The sequence below is a fragment of the Muntiacus reevesi genome, chromosome 14 (assembly GCF_963930625.1).
Source record: "Muntiacus reevesi chromosome 14, mMunRee1.1, whole genome shotgun sequence".
Classification (NCBI taxonomy): domain Eukaryota; kingdom Metazoa; phylum Chordata; class Mammalia; order Artiodactyla; family Cervidae; genus Muntiacus; species Muntiacus reevesi.
The window spans coordinates 45,561,664-45,567,663 of NC_089262.1; positions in this window are offsets into that span (position 1 = coordinate 45,561,664).

Here is a 6,000-nt window from a genome sequence, read left to right on the forward strand (position 1 = left end):
GCAGCTCAACTCCTTTATTTTTATTTTTGATAATGAGAAGATGGAACTGCTGAAATCTTCTACAGGAATGGAAAGACAGTGCTTTAGGAGAAGACAATTTGGGAACTAAGGCTTCAGACTGGCCTCTTAAGTGTTCACACATAAGGCACATGTGTGCCCACTGTTGTTGGAGAAGCCCTGGGGTGGGGGGATTACCGCAGGTTTTGTTCTGTTCATCACTAAGGTCAATCCTACCTGATGCTTAACGGCACTTACTAAGAGCTTTCTGTGCATCATCCAGCAATTCTCACAATGCTGTGTGGTACTGTTATCCAACTTACAGAAAGGTGGGTACCATCGATAGGGTAGTGTTGTTCAGTCACTAAGTCGTGTCTGACACTTTGCAACCCCAGGGACTGCAGCACACCAGGCTTCCCTGTCCTTCACCATCAAACTCATGTCCATTGAGTCAGTGATACTATTGAACCATCTCATCCTGTGCCACCCTCTTCTCCTTTTACCTTCAATCTTTGCCAGCATCAGAGTCTTCTCCAGTGAGTCCTCTCTTTGCATCAGATGTCCAATGCTGGAGCTTCACCTTCAGCATCAGTCTTTCCAATGAATATCCAGGGTTGATTTCCTTTAGGACTGACTGGTTTGATCTCCCTGTAGTCCAAGGGACACACAAGGCTGTGATTCGTGAAGAGGTGAAAGGGTAGTGAAAAAAGCGAAAGTGTCAGTTGCTCGTAACTCTTTGTGATCCCATGGACTGTATCTCTCCAGATTCCTCTGTCCTTGGAATTCTCCAGGCAAGAATACTAGAGTGGGTTGCCATGCCTTCCTCCAGGAGGTTTTCCCAACCCAGGGATCAAACTCCCTGCATTGCAGGCAGATTCTTTACTGTCTGAGCCACCGGGGAAGCCCAATAGAGTAGTACCATTATCCAATTTACAGACAAGGAAATTGAGCTCAGAGAGGCTTCAGGGACTTGGTCAAGATTCTGCAACTGGGGAATGGTGGGTTGGAACTGAGCTAATTCCCCTGAGCTGCCCTGCCTTTCTGGCCAATAACAAGTTGGCTCCTGAGGTCAGAGAGAGTTAAAGAGGAGTGGATTCTTCAAGGTGTGGAGGTACCTGCCAGGACCCCGAGATTGGCTTTTGATCCAGGAGTGAGTGGAGGTGGAGGCAGGCACCGTGTCCCTGTTCTCAGAACAGGGAATGACAAGAAGAGAGGAGACCCAAGGGAGCCTGAGCTTCCGGATGGGCTTGGGATGCTGCAGAAGCAAGACAAGATGCTACAACAGAGTGATAGACTCTGTGAACACCCTGGGCCCTCAGGCAGGACACAGGGAGGTCTGCTGGAAGAGGGGACTTCCCATGAGAGTTGGAACAGGGACCTTCCCTCCCAACCAATTCGCTCTTTCCACTCCTCCATAATCACTCTTCTGCTCTTTGTTTCTCAGATTCCTCTTGGTTGACTTGCCATCTGAACCTCGCAGATCCCTGGGGTTGAGTCCCCGGTGGACAGCTTGCTCCACAAGCTCTCTGTCATCCACACGCAGGCTTCAGCTGCATCTGTGTCATCCCCAAATTTCCATCTGCACTGACCCCAGGATCTGCATTTCCAATTGCTCATTGGACATCTCCACTTGAAATGAACATGTCCAAGACAAAGAATGTATATCCCCAACCCACCCCTCCTCTTTCAAACCTCGTTTCTCCATTCTCCTACTTGGACAACCTGAAGTCATTGAAGCTCCTTCCTTCCTCGCCACCAGCATCCAGTGGGTCACTGAATTCTTACCTTTTCTCTGCAAAGCTTCTCTCCCCCATAAGACTTTCTACCCTATTCCCCCAAATCCCATGCCAACCCCTAGCTAGGTCATCTTTGGTCTGGGTCTTTGAGCAGCCTCCTCCCTGGTTTCCCTTGCTGCAACTCTATTGTCTACATCCAGATCCACTTTCCACATCACCTCTAGAATGATTTCTACACACAGGTCTGGTTCCATCTCTGGCCTGCTTCCTAATCCCCAGTGGAATGGTCCACAGGTAACATCCAAACTCCATAGCATAGTAATGGGTGAGGTTCCTTTTAAATTATTTGCTCATGTGCTACACTTTTAAAGAGTTAACAAATAATAGTTTTCTATTGCTTCTGTAACAAATTACCACAAACTTTTTTGTTCAGTCGCTTAGTGGTGTTATACTCTTTGTGGCCTCATGGACTGCAGCACACCAGCCTTCCCTGTCCTTCACCGTCTCCTGGAGCTTGCTCAAACTCATGTCCATCAAGTCAGTGATGCCATCCAACCATCTCATCCTCTATCATCCCCTTCTCCTCCTGCCTTCAATCTTTCCCAGCATCAGGGTCTTTTCCAATGAGTTGATTTTTCTCATCAGGTGACCAAGGTATTGGAGCTTCAGCTTCAGCATCAGTCCTTCCAATGAATATTCAGGACTGACTTCCTTTAGGATGGACTGGTTTGATCTGCTTGCAGTCCACAGGACTCTCAAGAGTCTCCTCCAGCACCATGGTTTGAAGGCATCAATTCTTCAGCACTCAGCTTTTTTTTATTGTCCAGTTCTCACATCCGTACATGACTACTGGAAAAACCATAGCTTTGACTAGACGGATGTTTGTCGGCAAAATAATGCCTCTGCTTTTTAATATGCTGTCTAGGTTGATCACCACAAACTCAGTGCCTTTAGTGACATGAACTTGTTACCTTACAGTTCTGTAGGTTAGAAGTTCAATGTCATCTCACAGGGCTAAAATAAAGGTGCCATCGGGGTTGTGCTCCTTCTGTTTCAATGCCTTTTCCAGCTTCTAGAGGCAGCCTTTATTCCTTGGCTTGTGGCCGCATCTTCCATCTACAAAGCCAGCGTTGCATCGCTTTGATGGTTCCTCTGGAGTGCTGTCTCCCTCTTTCCCCTGGGGCTGAACTCAGTCTGAGGTCTGAAGCACATCACTAAGGGTCCAACCAAGGCTTCACTCTGTCTCTGATTAGCTTTGTCTACCTCTTAGTGTTCCTGACCCAGGGTCCAGCCTTGTCTGGCTCAGTCCCTGAGTCTAATGGAAGCTAGATACAGACCATGTCTGGACAGAGACCTGAATAATCTTATTGCCAGCAAAGCTGCCTAGAGTGCCTGGCATGATCTGTGGACCAGAGGACTTACTAATGGTCACCCCAGAATTAGACACACTGGATTATGAGCCCATTTGGATTCCACAGGGTTCACTTTGCAGGGACAGGCCCCTTTTCTCTGGGGCGGAGAGTTGACCAGGGTGCATAGTCCTCTGGATGGGCTGGCTCCCAGACAGAGGCACCAAGAAGCCAGACCGTGGGCTGCCCCCTGGGGCCTTGGGAGTCTTGACCCATCAGAACTGCAAGGCCAAGGCCCTGGGAGAGGTGCAAGGGGAGTCTGTGCTGGGTCTAAATAACCTTCCACTCAGTTCAGAATTCCAAGTACTAACTTGATGTTTAGGACATGGCAGCGTTCTGGACTCCAAGAAAGCATATCCCAACTAGTGGAAAACCCCCGGTGCTGGGAGGTCAAAACCATAGTGTGATATAGACACATCTCAGAGTCTCTTTATTCCAGATTTTCCTTCATAGAGATCAACCTGAAGGATGGGAAAAACTCCTCTTTGCCCTTGCAGATAAATCACAAATAATTACTTAGAAGCTAAGTTGAACATATTCTCTACAGGAGTCAGCATGTGTCCGTAACTCGAGCCCCTCCCAAGACATATTTGATCAGTTAGCCTTTGTTGTCTTCTAGGAAAAAAAAAAAAAGTTCCAGGAAAAAGCTTCTAGGATTGTCAATGAAGATTTTCTGATGGTAAGATAACAGCCTCCTAAACTGACAATTCCATGAAATCTCAGGACTGGTTCCAGAGAACACATAATACTTCAAACCAGACAGAGAACATGCTGTACAAAGGCAGTGTCTCTTGGATCCAAAGCAATATTTTCCACCTCTCCCTGCCAAAACAAAACAAAAACAAAATTTAAAAAATATCTCCAAAACAGGCACACAAAAACAAGAAACCAGAAACAAACAAACAACAACAAAAAACAAACCCAAAGGAAAAACTTCAAAAGGAAACAATCCTAAGAGAAAACAACAAAATGAAACCCAGGGCTCCTACCATCTGCATCTTGTCCTTTGAGACCACCTGCCCTTCTTGGCTGGGAGAGCCTGATGCAAATGAGCTTGGGAGGGTCCCTCCAAGGTCTGCAGTCCCAGGTGATGACAGGGTGGTCCTGGGGACCCATGGCTGTGCTGCACACAGCAGAGTGGATGTGCAGGCCCACAGATGGACACATTCCTGACTTCACGACCCAGGCAGGCAGCGAGGCTCTGTGAGAGCCTGGGGATAGCAGATGGTGGCATCAGAACCACTACATGTAAGCTGGGACCAAACCTGGGAGATGGGGCAGGGGGCTGCCACCCTCAGGGCTTGTGAATGGTCATCCCAGCTTCCCTCCACTCCTTTCTGGCCACGGTGCCTGGTCACCTTCGCTGGAGAGGGGCAGCCGGGGGAAGTGACTGATGGTAGTCTCTGGGTATTTGCATCCCTGTTTCAGTTCAGTTCAGTCACTCAGTCATGTCTGACACTTTGTGATCCCATGGACGGCACCATGCCATGCTTCCCTGTCCATCACCAACTCCCAGAGCTTACTCAAACTCATGTCCATCGAGTTGGTGATGCCATCCAATGAACTCATCCTCTGTCATCCCCTTCTCCTCGCGCCTTCAATCTTTCCCAGCATCAGGGTCTTTTCCAATGAGTCAGTTCATCATATCAGGTGGCCAAAAACTGGAGTTTCAGCTTCAGCATCAGTCCTTCCAATGAATATTCAAGACTGGTTTCCTTTAGGATGGACTGGTTGCATCTCCTTGCAGTCCAAGGGATTCTCAAGAGTCTTCAACACCACAGTTCAAAAGCATCAATAATATGGTGCTCAGTTTTCTTTATAGTCCAATTCTCACATCCATACTTGATTACTGGAAAAACCATAGCCTTGACTAGATGGACCTTTGTTGGCAAAGTAATGTCTCTGCTTTTTAATATGCTACCAGTAGACCATTCAGGTATGACTTAAATAAAATGATTATGAATATATAGTAGAAGTGAGAAACACATTTAAGGGACTAGATCTGATAGACAGAGTGCCTGATGAACTATGGATGGAGGTTCATGACATTGTACATGAGAAAGGAATCAAGACCATCCCCAAGAAAAAGAAATGCAAAAAAGCAAAATAGCTGTTTGAGCAGGCCTTACAAATAGCTGTGAAAAGAAGGGAAGTGAAAAGCAAAGGAGAAAAGGAAAGATATACCCATTTGAATGCAGAGTTCCAAGCAAGGAGAGATAAGAAAGCCTTCCTCAGTGATCAGTGCAAAGAAATAGAGGAAAACAATAGAATGGGAAAGACTAGAGATCTCTTCAAGAAAATTAGAGATACCAAGGGAATATTTTATGCAAAGATGGGCACAATAAAGGACAGAAATGGTAGGGATCTAACAGAAGCAGAAGATATTAAGAAGAGGTGGCAAGACTACACAGAAGAACTGTAAAAAAAGATCTTCATGACCCAGATAATCATGATGGTGTAATCACTCACCTAGAGCCAGACATCCTGGAATGTGAAGTCAAGTGGGCCTTAGGAAGTATCACTATGAACAAAGATAGTGGAGGTGATGGAATACCAGTTGAGCTATTTCAAATCCTGAAAGATGACGCTGTGAAAGTGCTGCACTCAATATGCCAGCAAATTTGGAAAACTCAGCAGTGGCCACAGGGCTGGAAAAGGTCAGTTTTCATTCCAATCCCAAAGAAAGTCAATCCCAAAGAATGCACAAGCTACTGCACGATTGTATTCATCTCACATGCTAGTAAAGTAATGCTTAAAATTCTCCAAGTCAGGCTTCATCAATACATGAACTGTGAACTACCAGATGTTCAAGCTGGTTTTAGAAAAGGCAGAGGAACCAGAGATCAGATTGCCAACAT